Genomic DNA, 16,154 nt, shown 5'->3' with positions numbered 1-16,154 from the left:
GGTCCTGAGTGTGTGGAAAAAGTATAAGCCACTAATTTAATCGATGGAAAAGTACATTAGCATGAGCAATACCGCAACGATTAAGATTGGTTTACAAAATACCATGTAAAAAGTAGCCTAGTTTTTCTTAAAACAAAAATCCTAACTTTAGGTCCATTTTTAATTCTACGGCAAACTTTTTTTTTTGTCTAGGAAAAAATCTCCAACTTCCACTGTAATCCCGGATCTACTCACGCATCCAAAAATCGCCACTGATTTTTTCAAGATAATCAAAATTAGAATCAGTTAGAGCTTCATTATCAGAATCTTCGTTTTCATCAATACCCTTACATTCGTAAAAAGTAAGATTACTGGTATGTATATTTAGATAGATTTACAAAATTTAATATGTCAAACTATAATTGGTATTTCAAAAAGAGCGCTAACGAGAACTAGTGCTAAAGACAAACAATAGTACCTATGTTCGATAAATAATATTTGATGCTGTGGGGGCAAACCTGTGGTGACTTTTGATGAATGTGAGAGGGAGTATTGGCAGGACATTCGCTATAGCAATTAGGGGGACTTCTTGACCGCAGGAATTGCACTTCTATTTCGCTTGTTCTTATGGGGAAAAGCTACTTTTGTGGGGGAAATGTCCATATATGGTGTCATGTCTCTAATGCAGTCACTAAATTAATCAATGGTGGAAGAAGCCTTTTGAGAAACATTTCTTATCTTACGCAGTCAGCACATGGCACAAAGGTCCATAATGTGATTCCTCCAATGCAATTTTGGTTTATTTATTAAAGATAATGTTGAGGGGCACGTTTGAGGCTACTAGACGAAAGAAATCCTATAACGGATTTGTGGTGTAAAATGGAGTAATTAATATATCTTAGTTGACTCATCATTTATTACCTTAGATTTTTGAATGCATGTGAGTTCAACCGGATATATTGATGGGTTTAGACTTCGGCTCCCACGGTGATCACTCTGAGTGAAGATATTGGGTTTTTGTCTCGTGACCTTATAAATGGTATTGTAGCTAACTGTTGACTGGTGGCCTATTCAAATTGAATATCAACGTTTCATGAAATATCTACATAAGGAATTTCAAATGTGACTCCTTATTCAACGTAGTGGATTGTGTCCACATAGCTTCTTGTGAAGCTTGGCTGGGCCTAGGCGATTGAGGTAGAGTCTAAAGGGCAAAAGTTGTCCACATCACCATGTACCAAACTTGGCCAGTCGATGGAAATTCAAGTCGCAAGAGAGAGATTTTTTCTTCAAAATTGGAAGGGCATCTTTTTGGGAAGGTTATGTCAAATAGAATGATGTGGCTGAATCGGGTCCATTGAGTTGATTGCAAATATATCAACTATCTAATTTAAAATGCAAATTTATTCTTGAATTTCAGGGATCCATATCCTATTATCTGAGTGTGAATTTTAATGACCTTTTGTACTCTTAAATTCTTAAACCCACACTTCAAATTTCACATGGAGTGAAAAGTAATAGTCGAAAGATTCATAAATAGTGGTGCACTCCCAAATGCTACCTTTTTAAGTATTATTTTGAGAGTTTGGCTCATTTGGATTAGATTGGATAGTGAATTTAGCTAAATACCTAGAGGATCTCCGTCCGAGCGACAAAAAGAAAAATGTATGAAACTAATTTTATTTTTTTTGCAGTAGTAAACCCACTCCGCACTGGTAGATCAAGAAAATGACCAACATATATACAGAACGTTCCACTTAGAAAGTGTGATCTTTGTCACCCATGCAACAAAGTGTATCAACTTATCCACAGCAGGCACCGGCTTAAGTGGAAAACTTACCAAATTTCCATTGGAAAAGTGAAAAGGATCCTCCACTAGGGTTTGTCTGCTCTTCATTGCAATTTGTTTGGCCGTAGAATAATGCTAGAATTTTTAAGACCGGGTTATCAAGCGATGCGGCAAATTTCGGTCATGTGTATGATTATGAACTACTTATTTCAAAAGTCCAGCTATGATTTGTTATCCCTTCATCGATCGTTTTTGTTCCAGGGTCTTCGTTCCCCTAGCATTATTCTTCTCTATATAAACGAGTTGGTCAATTTGCTCTTGTCATGCTCATTAACCTTGCCAAGTTTTCTTTGACTTGAAAGTTGTCGCTTCTTGTCAAGTTACCTTATTTCACTTCCTTCTCACTTTGGTTCTGATCAAGCCATACTTAGGAAACATGAATGTCCTGCGTTTCTTGATCGGTGTTCTTGGTATTTTTTTATGTCTCAATCTCAGTTGTACATTTCTTCTTTCTTTTCAATTATTCTTCTGTCCTCACATGTTCTTAGCTTTAACGCTATGCGACTTGCTTTGTTCCAAACGTAGGAAATGCAGCCGGTCTGTTCCTTTTCTTGGCGCCTGTGTAAGTCTTGTAGAGTATCGCTTGCTTTCTTATCATCGTCTTTGGCCGAAAACAGGAAAGAAACATAATTTCTTGCAGGGTTACGTTCAAGAGGATCATAAGAAGCCGGTCGACTGAGCAGTTCTCGGGCATCCCCTACGTCATGACCCTTCTTAATTGCATCGTCTTCGCTTGGTAATCTCTTCTAATGATGTAAATTCTCCGAGTACTGCTAAGCAAATGACAAGAATGCGACTGAAGTATGATAATCGGTTGTGAGCTAGCTAGTCTACTATCACCAATCCACACTAATCAGTTTTTTATAGTATCACATATACCAATCTTTTGTCATCCCATTCATCCCAAAAATTGTTAACTTATGTAGTTTGTCGCGATTTCAAACTTCGAACACTAAGTTGATTGTCTAGTCAAATTGAATCCGAATGTTCTCTCCTTTACCTTCTCCGTTCTATCGCTTTCTCCAATCAACCTTGGACAAGTAGTCTATGTTTGTTTACTTATGCATAACCGACTGGCTTAACAGGTATGGCCTCCCATTCGTGTCACGAAACAATCTTCTCCTAACGACCATTAACGGCATCGGCGGTGTGATTGAATTCACATACATAGTGATCTTCCTTATGTATGCACCAAAGAAGGAGAGGATGAAAGTTATGGGACTCTTTGCTCTTATTATGACTGTGTTCTCGGCCATCGCCTCCATCTCCCTCCTTGCGCTGCATGGCAACACCAGGAAATTCTTCTGCGGCGTTGCTGCGGCCCTTTTCTCTACTATCATGTATGCTTCGCCTCTCTCAGTCATGGTAAGATCATTCCTCCATCATGACGAACCCAAGAGCAAGACCTCATATTCAAATTAAGATTGTACTTGATCATTCACAATTGGGTTTCCAACGTTTTCCACGGATTCCTGCAGAGGATGGTGATCAAAACAAAGAGTGTGGAGTTCATGCCATTTTTCTTGTCACTGTTTGCATTCCTATGTGCTGCGTCGTGGCTCGCCTACGGCCTTCTCAGCGGCGACCCGTTCGTCATCGTATGCTACAACCCTTGTATTGTTGCTTATTATCTATGGAAATTACTTCGGCATCACAAGTTCTTTACATCGTAATTGAAGTCCACATCGTGTCGATTAAGTGTAACATCGTTCCCTTAGTTTACTTGAAGTTGAAGAAATTGATGTTAATGTCGTCGCAGGTGCCTAATGCATTGGGAACTGGACTTGGGCTTGCCCAGCTGATCTTATATGCAATCTACTGCAAGAACAGGAATCACCTCGAAAACGCCATTAAGGATGACTTCACCGAGATGGATCTTGAAAAGATTGACCAATCCAAGAAGCCAGATTCGCGCCATCTTTAATTTCTTTCCAGAAACGATTCGTTCTCTTGAATGTATCTTTGAATTATTGCAGTCTTAGATCACTTGACATAGATATAATGGAGTACCTATGTATAAGTGATGTGACAGATTTTACCATATAACTAGGATTATCACCTAATTAATGAAATTATGGTTATCCCTAATTTTTTTTCATTTTCCCTTCAATTATTTTGACTTTGGCTCACTAGAAGTCGCCGGTAGAAGTGTTTGTGCAGAAGGGATGATGAATCTGTTATTTAATATTTAATTATTTTAACATTTCCTCTCAAGCTTAATCTAGTCTTTTTGCCTATAACCATTGCCAACTATTCTAAAAACTTAAACTATTAGATAAATGCGTTGTTTAATATTTAATTATTATAATAGAGTTCATTAGAGTGGCATGAAGAGTCTGTGCTAGCTAGTGTACAGGGAATCCTAATTTCATTTATTGTAGAAGAATTTTACTATTTAAGCAAACAAAAATTTGACCTAGAGTTTCACACCAAAAAAAAAAAAAATTTGACCTAGAGTTAATGAGTAAATTAATTTGTTTTCAGATTGGTGAATATTTCCATAGATAGTTTATATTCAGAACTTAAATATGAAAGTTCGAAAATTTGCAAAAGAGTTCCCCATGAGGTTGAATTACTATTAATACATTCTTTCTTATGGTGAGGAAGGTCTTATTATCTCATGGATTAGGCAAATCGTAAGTTGAAACTCCGATTAGTGGTCTAAGCATATGAGAACGATAGTACTTGACAATACAAAGAAGGAATTTGTGCCGTGAGCCAAAATCATTAAAATCAACCTGGAAAAAATTTGTGAATGAAAAAAGTGCATTGACGAGTATGTTTGGCATAAGAACGTCGTGTTCGCTAGTTTTTCAAGCGAGATTCTCAAATTATTGAAATCGAGACACCCTAATCCGTTGATACATGGCAAATTTAAGGGATCTTATACTATAACATAATAAATAATACACCCGTCGTCTTGACACCTGGCGGACCAAAAAAAAAAGGAAAAGTTGCTTAGTTTCGGTATAGTACTGTACATTGTACAAAGGGACCAGCATAGTTATTTCTCGGGAAAAGTGTTGAAAAAGTCCCAAACCTTTTGCATTGGTGCTAATTTAGTCCGAAACCTTTTTTTTGGTGCGAATTTAGTTCTAAACTTTTTGTCTTTATGACAATTCAGTCATTTCGGCTAATTTTGATTGGATTTTGCTTACGTGGACGTTGGCCAGCTTACGTGGCATTACCGGCGATAACGTTGACAACTTTTAATAATATTTTAAATATTTTTTGAAAATTTAAAAAATTTTAAAAATTTGTTTCTTTTCTTCTTTTTTTTTCTTGTCCTTTCTTCTTCCTCTAGCCAGTCGCCAGACTAGGACCAGCTGGAGGCTAGGGTGAGGCTCGCCCTCAATAGCGACGGCGACGACAAGCCTTGCCCGCGACCTCGCGGCCACTGGCGAAGGCTCGAGCCCTCACCAACGGCTGGGCGAGGCTCGACCTCACCGGATTTGGCGAGGTTGGACCTCGCCCATGGCCGATGGGGCTTGACCCTCGCCAGCCGTTGGGTGAGGCATGACCTCGCCAGATCTAGCGAGGTCGGGCCTCGCCCATGGCTAGTGGGGCTCGACCCTTGCCAGCCCATCGCGAGGGATCCGACAAGGTCGTGCCTTGGCCGGCGGGGCAGAGGCCACGAGGTTGAAGGCCGTGACCTCGTGGCCACTAGGAGGGCAAGGCTCACCATCGCCATCGCCGTCGCCGTCGCTAACGAGGGCGAGCCTCGCCAGCCCTGGCCTCCAGCCAATCGCCAAACCGGCGATTTCCTGGAGGAAGAAGAAAGGAAAAGAAAAAAAAGAATATTAAAATATTAAAAAATTAGAAAAATATTAAAATATTATTAAAAATTGTCCACGTCATCGCCGACTGTGCCACGTAAGCCGGTCGGCGTACACGTCAACAAAATCAGACCAAAATTAGCCGAAAGGACTGAATTATCACAAAGATAAAAGATTTATGACTAAATTGACATCAAAAAAAGGTTTAGGACTAAATTGGTATAAATGTAATAGGTTTATGACTTTTCTGACACTTTTCCTGTCATTTCTCTAATTCTTTCGATGCCGGTCCTTTTCTTCCTAACAAATTTGTCTCATCTCCATTGCTTGGGAAGTGTAGGTAATCAAAGGCTTGACCAAATCCAATCGCCAGATTTGTCTTACCTATACCAAATGCTAGGCATCACATAATATAGGCTGCATTTGGCATAACTTTGAGAAGAGACATTGAGCCTCTACCTTCAGTGAAAGTTGGGGCATTTGGTAAAACTTTTTTGAACCAGTTTGAATGAAAGCTAGTATTGGCAAACCCCAAAGCCCCAGCCCGGTCATTCCTACTTTTGATTTGCAACATTTTCATAAAGCCCTCTCCAAGAATTAATGAATATTCATAGTTGTCTTTCTTACCCTAAAAAATTTACTAAAATTTCGCTTTTACCCCCAAATGCCCCATAGATAATGCAAACTCAAGCAGTTACGTGTGTCATCAGACTAATGGCCTTAGGTCTCGTCCACGACGTTGTTGTGATCGCCCAAGCGGCCATCAACTTGGCTGCCAAAGTTGCCAAGGGTCACGCGAGATCTAGTCACCGAGGGTCAATCGGCCAAGGTCGAGATCTAGTGTGACGAGGGTCGACTAGTGGAGATGTGCCGTGACGAGGCTCGATCAACATGAAATCCGATTGTCGAGGGTCGACCATCCGAGGTTGAAATCTGGTGCAACAAGGGCCAAACAGCTTGAGATCTGGTCTCCAATGGTTGACCGGCCAAGCATCGACCAATGGAGATATGCCGAGACGAAAGTCGTTCACTCAATGCTCGCCTCTGGTTGTTGCCGATGATCACCTTAGGTCATTGCCAGAGCTCACCTAGTATCCCCACCCTCTCTGCCGATGCTTTACAAAATATACAACAAAATTAAATCATCGAAATGCTATTTACTTTCATCAAATACAACTTCAGTTAAAGATCTTTGGGGGGAAAGGGCATAGCTCTCCCAAGCACACCCATAGTCCCATCTCAGATAGGAGAGACTCTCTTGGGTGATTATAAAACTCATTGTCCCTACATTATGTGATTAGTCAGATACTCATTTTGAGGACTCAAACTGATGTAAAATTGATCGGATTATTGGTATGACAGCGGCACCCCGTCTAGGAGATATGAGGTTCGAGAAGAGTAGACCTAAGCCGATCCTATAGGGTAGGGGTCTAATTGATGTGGCGAAAGCTCTCGCAAGACACAACATATAGTAGGCTTCCAAGATGGCGATCAAGCATGAATTGACTGGATCACCCTCCAAATAGTAGGCTTCTAAGTGGGAAGAATTTGTTGCACCCAAAAACACATATCAGTAAAAAAAAAAAAAAGGTATTCTTGAATAATTCACAAGTAAGACCCACCTTAAATGGTAATCATCTTATCTAGTTACACCTGATTACTCGTTTTGAGAGTTTAACCCAAGCAGAACGGACTGAGATGTTAAAAATGGTATCAATAAGACTCCATCCAATAAATTAGGGTAGATGATGATTTTGGAAAAAGGTAAGTCACGTAATGATGCCTGGTTCTGAAACCCGAGCCTTAGGCCCTGATATGGATTGAAATCTATTGTCAGCCAAAATAAAACAAACTCTATTGCTATCTCCCAAATAAAGGGATCTATCATCTTTTGAATTAAACATGTTTCTCCTGTATATAGTTTGAAATAACAATTACAATATATAATGCTAGAGATACTAAAATTGGAGTACTAAATTGATTTACAAAGTTATACATCAGATTCATGTTGGGTGCTTAAATGGGCCAACTAACTTGAATAATTATTTACAGTTTGCCACATCATTTATGTAAACCAATTCAGTATACATGTCCTAACAAATAAAGGGATCTATCACTTTTCGAATTAAACATGTTTCTACTATAAATATATAACTAACAATTACAACAAACAATGCTAGAGATATCAAGATTGGTATACTAAATTGATTTACAAAGTGAACTCTCATATTCATATTGGGTGCTTAACCGAGCCAACTAATTTGAATAATCACTTATAGTTTACCACATCATTTTGTATACTGATTTAGTATATCGGTCCTAAAAGAAAAAAAAAAGGGATCTATCACTTCCAATTAAAACAATGTTTTCCCTCTAGTTTGATATATCAATTACAATTATGAAAGAGATACTGCGATTAATACTAAATCGGTTTACAAAGTGAAATTTTCAGATTCTTATTGGGTGCTTAGATGGGTCAACTAACTTGGATAATCATTTATTATTTGCCGCATCATTTTGTAAACCAATTTAGTATACCGATCCTTATATCTCCAGCATTATTCCAATTAGAGAGCATCTGAAAGTTGTGCATTCTCTTAACTAGCCCAAGTCATCTGAACAAGCTTTCTCCATTGCAAATTTGTTTAATGCATTTCGTTATGAAGATTAGGTTCATCATAGCACAATCATATTCATTGGCACCCTGTCATTGAATGATCCTGACGTGTTCCATCCATATGAACATTATACAACTTGGGAGATTCTATGTTCAATCAATTGTATAGTTCATAGAATCAAGCCCGCTGCATCATGAGTCTTTCATTTCCCAGATCCTACGTATTGGCCATTCACTGCTGATTACATGCCGCCAAATCGTGCTAGGTACCAGTCTCGTGTCAGACTTGTAATACAGACTTGTTGAGCACAAAATGCATCATAGGGAATCGGGCAACTGGTTGGAAACCTGGAGCTAGTGGAGACACCTGATTTGCTAAGATATCTTCTATTTTAATCACTCAAACAGTACACACTATTTAGTCAAACGACATTGCTTTTCATGTCTTTGTTTCTGGAGTCACCACTCGGGAAAAGACTTCGATGGTGGTGGGGGAGAATCAAAACGTTGTGCAACCCTAATTAGTCGAATCTAACGTTGAAGTTAGTGGCTCTATTATTCAAAGAAAAACATTGTGCGTAGAATCTATACTCTCTGCATTATCATCGCGTAAACGTTTCTTCGATTTCGATCCAACACATACAAATAGGAAAAACTCAAATGAACATCAATTAAATCATAAAATAAAGTTGTGAACTCGATACACTCTCTACTTGATTGATGGGAGGATATCTTCTGTGTTACCGAAAGGGATGGCGATCCTTTCGATTCGATGAGTAAATCAGGATCCTACGAACTCTTGATCACTCTTCGAAACCTGGGATGAAATGTCATCATTTCAAAAAGTTCACATTCATTTCAAACTCGAGTGAGAAAAAGATGTTGCACTAAGATTGTTTGCTTCAACAGTAACCTCACTACCACTAGTACATTATAAAGATAACCAAAACAAATATAAGGAACGTTCCACTAAGAAAGTGTGATCGTCACCTTTTAATCTAACTTTTAGCGAAGTGGCTAACTTTTCAATTGCAGAAACATTTGCTTCGGACATGAATTCTTTCTTCACCACTTACATAGAGTATTTTAAGCTACAATTCAAGTTTACCATAATCCATTTTAGAAAAGGAGAGAATTCCACTAATCTTTGTCTCCTCTCTATTGGGAAAACCTCCTAATAGATTTTGAAGTTGACAAAACTATCCATGTGTGTTTTGTAAGTCTGATAAATGCTTTGAAGTATTTTGATTCAGGAAGTTATTCTTGGAAGAGAAGCATATGACAATCTTGTTCAGATTGTGAAATTACTTCAAGATAAGAGATTCAGACTTTATACCGCAAACGAAAAAGTTCAGACTTTATACTACAGACGAAGAGGTTCGGACTTTACACTGTAGACGAAGAGCTTCAACTTTATACTCAAAGAGGTTCAGACTTTACACCAGAGATGATGAACTACGGACACAAGTTCAGAACGTAAGTCTAAAACGTAAAGTCCAAAACGTGACACGAGTTCAGAACGTAAGTCTAGAATGTAAAGTCCAGAACGTGACACGTAGTCAGAACGTACATAACGGCTAGTAATCTGGCTTAGATTTCACACTTAAAATAAATTGATTGACTCAATCTTGAAGATTGTTTTGCAACGGTTTAATATGCAAAATATCTTGATTGATTGGCAATTAATCTTGAGACAAGTCACTTTCCAAGCGAAGTAGCTCTACATATGGAAACCAAGACTTTGGTTGTATGGGCGACCGGATTTAGCAGAGATTCAGATTTTGTCCCTCAACGGCTACGCAATCTTCTTGATATATTTCTATCCAATGAATAGATTAGAAGACGATTCTCTGGAGACTGTCCAAAAGCTAGTTTCAAAGTGGAGGAGTATAAAAGGAGACCAACGTGCCAAGGAGCAGAAGTAAGAGACAAGGTCCAGAATCTAGAATTCCAAAGTCTGAGCGATCTTCAATTTATATACTTGTCTTTCGTGAGCTTTAAATTTTAATCTTTGAGAGAGACTGAAAAAAGTGATTGAGTGAGATAGTGAGACCTATCATACACTGAGGATTATCACTCATAGTTGTAATCTCTTGATTGATCATCTAATGGAATCCAGCCAGTAGACTGTCAGCGTGGGAGAGTGAACGTGGGTTTGATCTAAGCCAAACCATTATACATTTGTGTGCAAATTTTCTCTTCCCTAAAACTCCTTTTATTAATTTAATTGCACATTTACTTGTTTGTCATTCAAAAATTGATCAAAATCTAAATATTATTCAGACTTTACCTGTGATCAATTACTTCCACGTTAAAGTTGATAAAATAGTACTCAAATCACCTATGCACCCCCCTTCTAGGTGATATTTGCTAGTCTCATCACTTTCGTTATATTAGAGTTGGGTTTCTCTATATCTGAACGAACCAGAGCAAATCTGCTATATCCAGTTCATTATTGACATTACCAAATTAGTAAGGCCTTCAACTTCAGAGCAGATTTGCTGTTATCACTTCGCCTTATTTGCTTTCTTCTCACTTGCTTTTGACCTTGGAAAAGCCACGGACATTCTCCGTTTCTTGTGCGGCTCGGCACAGACTTTTGCATTCCGATTTCTGCATTTCTTCTTGTCATTCGAGCCCGTCCTTTTCATTTCTCCACTTGTTCTCGGCTTTAACATCCCTTGCTTTCCCTGTTTCCAATATAGGAAATGCAGTTGGTCTGTTCCTTTTCTTGGCGCCTATGTAAGTCAAAGCGTATCGTCTTGCTAAGTTATTATTCCGTCTTTTTCACTAAAACTTGTGAAGCTGCATAACTATTCTAGAATCACGTTCAAGAGGATCATAGCAAACTGGTCGACCGAGCAGTTCTCTGGTATCCCCTATGTGACAATCTTCTTAATTGCCTCTTCTACACTTGGTAAGTTCTACAGGATTTGCAACGACAAGCACAATGTTACTAAGGCACAAATCAGCTTGTTTTCTATATAATTAACCAAACTTGTGCGTATCTCTCTTTACTTGTGCGTGGCTAAATGATTTTGCAGGTATGGACTACCGTTCGTTTCATCGGACAACCTTCTGATATCCATCATTAGCGGCATAGGAGTAGTGATTGAGTTCACGTATGTTTCGATCTTCATCACATACGCACCAAAGAAGGAGAGGGCTAAGATCATGGGACTCTGCTCTTGTTCTGATTCTTTTCATAACATTTGCCTTTGTCTACCTCTTCGCCCTGCATGGCAAGACCCGGAAACTCTTCTGTGGCATCACGCTTGACATTTCCTCTACTATCATGTATGATTCACCTCTATCAGTCATGGTAAGATCATTTATATTGTTAAAATATTAAAATAGATTCCGCTTTGTACTCCAACAGTTTAAGCTTTTGGAGTAGGCAATTACACACTCAATTTAGATTTAGAATACATCTTAAAATATATCATCGTCAAAAGGAGAGGTTGGCTAGTACCAGAAGTTTAAATTGTATTTAAATCAAGCACTTGGTTTGATTGGTTTCGTTTGGTTCATACAGATGTTTGTGATCAAGATGAAGAGCGTGGAGTTCATGCCATTTTTGTTATCGTTGTTCACCTTCTTATGCGGCACTTTCTGGCTCGTCTATGGCCTTCTTAGTAGGGACCCCTTTCTCATCGTAAGTCATCACCTTTTATCATAATTATGTGTGTATGTGTCTGTGTGTGTCTGTGTGTGGAGAGTCAATTTTCAGAACATGCTATTTGAACTTGACAGTTGAGGACAATCTACGTGATGGTGTTGCAGGTGCCTAATGGATTGGGGACTGGGCTTGGGATTGCCCAACTGATCTTGTATGCAATGTACTGCAAGAACCAGAGTCATACAAAAGACGAGATTATGGATGAATTCGCCGAGATGGATCTTGAAAAGACCGATCAAATGAAGAAACTGGGTTGCCATGCTTAAGCTTCACCGCTCCTAGAAAAACATGACCAGCCCTCTTGAATGCGCTGTATTTGGCTTACATCACAAGAAAGAGTTACAGAAAACCTTTCCAGCTTTTATCATTCAAAATCAAGTGGCGACACACTTACATGATGAGGTTATCACCCTGATGAGATTCGAGAAATATCACTTTTCTTTTTCTTTTCCTCTTCTACTTTTTGGGTTTTGACTTTCACGCTAGAAAGTTTGCCTTCCTATGTCTCTCTCTACCACGATAGATTCCCACTACAATACGATATCATTTGTAAGACACCTCGAGTATGGCTTTAGTTGTGAGAATCAGTGATTTATATATCACTACTCATCTCTATATGATCACGATCTCGTGTGGTATTTTTAGGGTACTCATTGGATTCACATAGGTTAGGTCGCTACACTCTCTCCCTCCTTTGCCCAACCCTCAAACCCCACTATTGTCACTGTTACTCAAGGCACTGTCCCCAGCGACAACTTCAGCAAGGCACTGCCATCACCTCTCTCTCTCTCTCTCTCTCTCTCTCTCGTGATAACTATCCATTGCCATGGAGCCTCCATTGCCACTGAGATTTCGAGGTCAATCGTGGAGATGAGAGATGAGGCTAAAACTGGAGAAGGTTCCTCCTCCAAAGCTTGTGTTGACGCCAAAAAATGCTTAAGTGTTCAGTCAACATTCTCGAATGCAATTGTCGAAGAGGTAAATGATAAGTAGTGGAGTCGATAATCTCGGATGCAAACGTCAATATAGTAAAGTCAATGTAACTGTCAAGTAACCATCAAGGTAGTGCCATTGATGTTATTGTTGTAAATCTGAATGGCTTCGAACCAAAAGAGCAATCAAGTTGGACTTTGAGGCGTGATATCACTTTCCTTAAGGATTTATTTGCCCCACAATTGTTGCTAATGGTTATCGGCAAAAATCCTCCAGGATACGACAAAGTCTCAAAATGAGAATACTAAATAGCAATTCTAGTATTTCTCCAGAGTCTCTCTAGGAAACAAAAGAAATGATGGCTGTAGTTTTCAAAAGAAGACTTGAAGAAATTGATCTCTATTTTCTTTCTTGCCAAAAACTGACATATATAGAAATCGGTCTTAAAGAACATTGGCAACTCTTCACGAAAGGTTGCAAAGCTAACAAAGATATTCCTTCGGAAGAAGTTGCGAACTGAATAAATGCAACCCTTCGGATAATCTCCAAAAGTTGTCTTGGAAAGACACATGTAAAATTCGGAATAAAATAAATAAATAAATATATATATAATTCCGAATTTTCATAATTTCGAAAATTACTTAATAAAAAAAAAACAACCTTTCAACTAATAAAAATTAATAAGATAACCTTACGAAATAAAATAAAAATATAAAGGGATTAGTGCTAATTAAACCGCGGCCGCGCAAGCGTGCTAAGTGCGCCTAATAATCGCGCCAAAATCGCGCAATTATTCGCGCACCCGCACGCGGGTATTGTGTGGACTAGCACACACCCCATTGTCTTCACTCTAAGGAGCAAGAAGATATTCACAGTTATAAAGCGGCCCACTTTCTCAAAACTTTCCTATGTTGGACAAAGGAAAGAGCATTATTTTGTTTGTTTTACAAACAAACATCCAACATTTATTGTCTGTATAACCATCAAGATAGTGAAGTCGATGTAATTGCTTGTGTAATTGTCATTGTTGAGGTAATGGAGTCGATGTAACCATCATTTGTGAGCTATAAATACGCACATCAACGAACACCAGTTGTTTAATTATATTTTTAGTGTATCTTTACATTTCTGTACCCTTTTACATGGCTCGACACAATTGTCTCCAGTCTTTGTATTTTTAATTTTCTTGTCAATTGTGTTTCTGTCAAAGAGTCAGCAAAGGACCCTTCACATTTCTGTACCCTTTTACATCTCTGGTGGATTTCCACATCGATCCATATTTCGAAATGTTTTTCATCAACACTTTTCAGGAAAACATCCATTTGCACACTCGGTGGGACGCACTTTGTTGTTTTGAGGAGACTACAATGGCAAGAACCAGAAATCAACAAGAGTTTGTCACTAATGCTAGCAACAATAATCCAGTACCACAAGCTGGTGATTAGGTTACTACACGTTCTGAATCTTTAGCCACTAGGAGAGCGACAGGAGGAAATCGATGCAAAGAAGTTGATCTTTCAAGGGATCTTATTAAAGAGCGGTTAAGGGATGTTGCTCCAAATTCTAACATGATGTCAACCATGAGAAGATTGCTCCAAAAGCAGCAAAATGATATAGCTAGTTACATCATGAGCCACATGTCAGATGTGATCAAGCCAATAATCATTACTACCGTGAATGACACTTTATCGAAGCAGGGATCCTCCAATCAACAACAAGCACTCGGGCGCGTTTGGTAACGCTTCTATTTCTCTATTTTTCTATTCTTCTGTTCCCTGGAACAAAAAAGAACAGAAATTCGTTTGGTAACGTAATTTATTTTTCTATTTCCTGAAATAGAAAAGTGGCCAAGAAATAGATTTGGAGCAGAAATAAGAAGTAGAAAAAATCTACTTCTTTGTTCCTAGAAATAGAAATAGAAATAGAAATAGAAAGGTCCGGTCCTCAAGCCGCGACCTCAGCTCCTCCTCCATCCTCCGTCGTCTGCAAACCGTCTCAAAGCATCAGTCTGGTCCATTCTCGGCAAAAATAATAAAAAAATTATAAAAAATTAATTAAATTATAAAAAATTAAAAAATTCCAAAAATTTATAAAAATCAGAAAAATTCTCAGAAAATCCATAAAAATCAGAAAAACTCAGAAAACCCATAAAAAATTGCAAAATTTCGAAATTGAAAAAATTTTAAAAAAATTCATAAAAAGCTTTCTGGAAAATAAAAAGAGACAAATTTCGGGAAAGTAAAAAGTTTTAATAAAATTTTCCCCAGAAAAAACAAAAATAAAAAATTCACATAATGGCTTAGAATAAATTAAAAAATTCCGAAAATTCATAAAAATTAGAAAAATTTCAGAAAAATCCCATAAAAATTAGAAAATTAAAAAATTCCCAAAATTCATATAAATCAGAAAAATTCTCAGAAAAACTCATAAAACCCTTAAATATTTGCAAAATTCCGAAATTGAAAAAATTTAAAAAATTTCATAAAAAATTTTCGGAAAAATAAAAAGAAACAGATTTAGGGAAAGTAAAAAATTTTATAAATTTTACCCCAAAAAAATATAAAAAAATTCACATAATGGCTTAGAATACTTGTGGCCACCCACTTTGAGTGAAATTTAAATTTTTGAGGTGCCCAAGTGGTATTTTTGAAGATTCCTTAGTTTAGGGATTAAAAGGGGTTTTAAACCCCTAAAAAGGATTAGACAAACCAATAAATCATGCTTATTGATTTTTTTCACTTATAACTTGTACTTATAGTTAAATAAAAGATATAGATTTGAATGCAAAAAATTGGGAATAGAAATTTTGTGCAGTTACCAAACGCATTTCTGTTCTTTTTCTATTCCAGGAATAGAAATTTTGTGCAGTTACCAAACACATTTCTGTTCTAGAAATAGAAATTTTGTGTAGTTACCAAACGCATTATTTTGTTCAGAAACTCTTCTAGGAAATAGAAATAGAAAAAACTATTTCTGAAAAGAAATTGTTTCCAAAAATAGAAACGTTACCATACGCACCCTAAGTCAATCCAGCAGTATCAAGGTATGACCCTAGATCTTCTATTTTTAATAATATAAACAATCTTGGTCAAAATAATCATATAGGCAGTACCGATTTGACAAACCACTGGTCGATAGATTGGTCAAATGCCGAATATGGAAAACTTGAGGCCTGCAGTTGTTTTATCATCGGTTAATGCAAATATTCTGATTAGGCCTAATTTGCCAATTAATATTAACGTAGATAACTTGGTAAGACTAGCATCACCGCCTAGGGAGCAAGTGGCCAACCAAATCCTCAATTAAACCCAGCACAATTGC

The 16,154-nt window shown here is 37.8% G+C and overlaps 1 long non-coding RNA gene and 1 pseudogene across 1 annotated transcript; both read left to right on the top strand.

Annotated features, from left to right (window-relative positions):
* Positions 1–2,111: 2,111 nt before the first annotated feature.
* Positions 2,112–2,566, top strand: LOC130138287 (uncharacterized). Its single transcript, XR_008816693.1, has 3 exons — positions 2,112–2,238; positions 2,354–2,390; positions 2,469–2,566. It is a non-coding gene; the product is annotated as an uncharacterized LOC130138287 (long non-coding RNA).
* A 361-nt stretch (positions 2,567–2,927) lies between these two features.
* Positions 2,928–12,192, top strand: LOC115692210 (uncharacterized; annotated as a pseudogene).
* Positions 12,193–16,154: the final 3,962 nt, after the last annotated feature.

The sequence above is a fragment of the Syzygium oleosum genome, unplaced genomic scaffold, assembly GCF_021117445.2.
Source record: "Syzygium oleosum isolate NSW1041296 unplaced genomic scaffold, Sole_v2.1 Sole_v2.05, whole genome shotgun sequence".
Lineage (NCBI taxonomy): Eukaryota > Viridiplantae > Streptophyta > Magnoliopsida > Myrtales > Myrtaceae > Syzygium > Syzygium oleosum.
The sequence above is the reverse complement of the archived record's forward strand: the minus strand, read 5'-3'. Positions and strand labels throughout refer to the sequence as shown.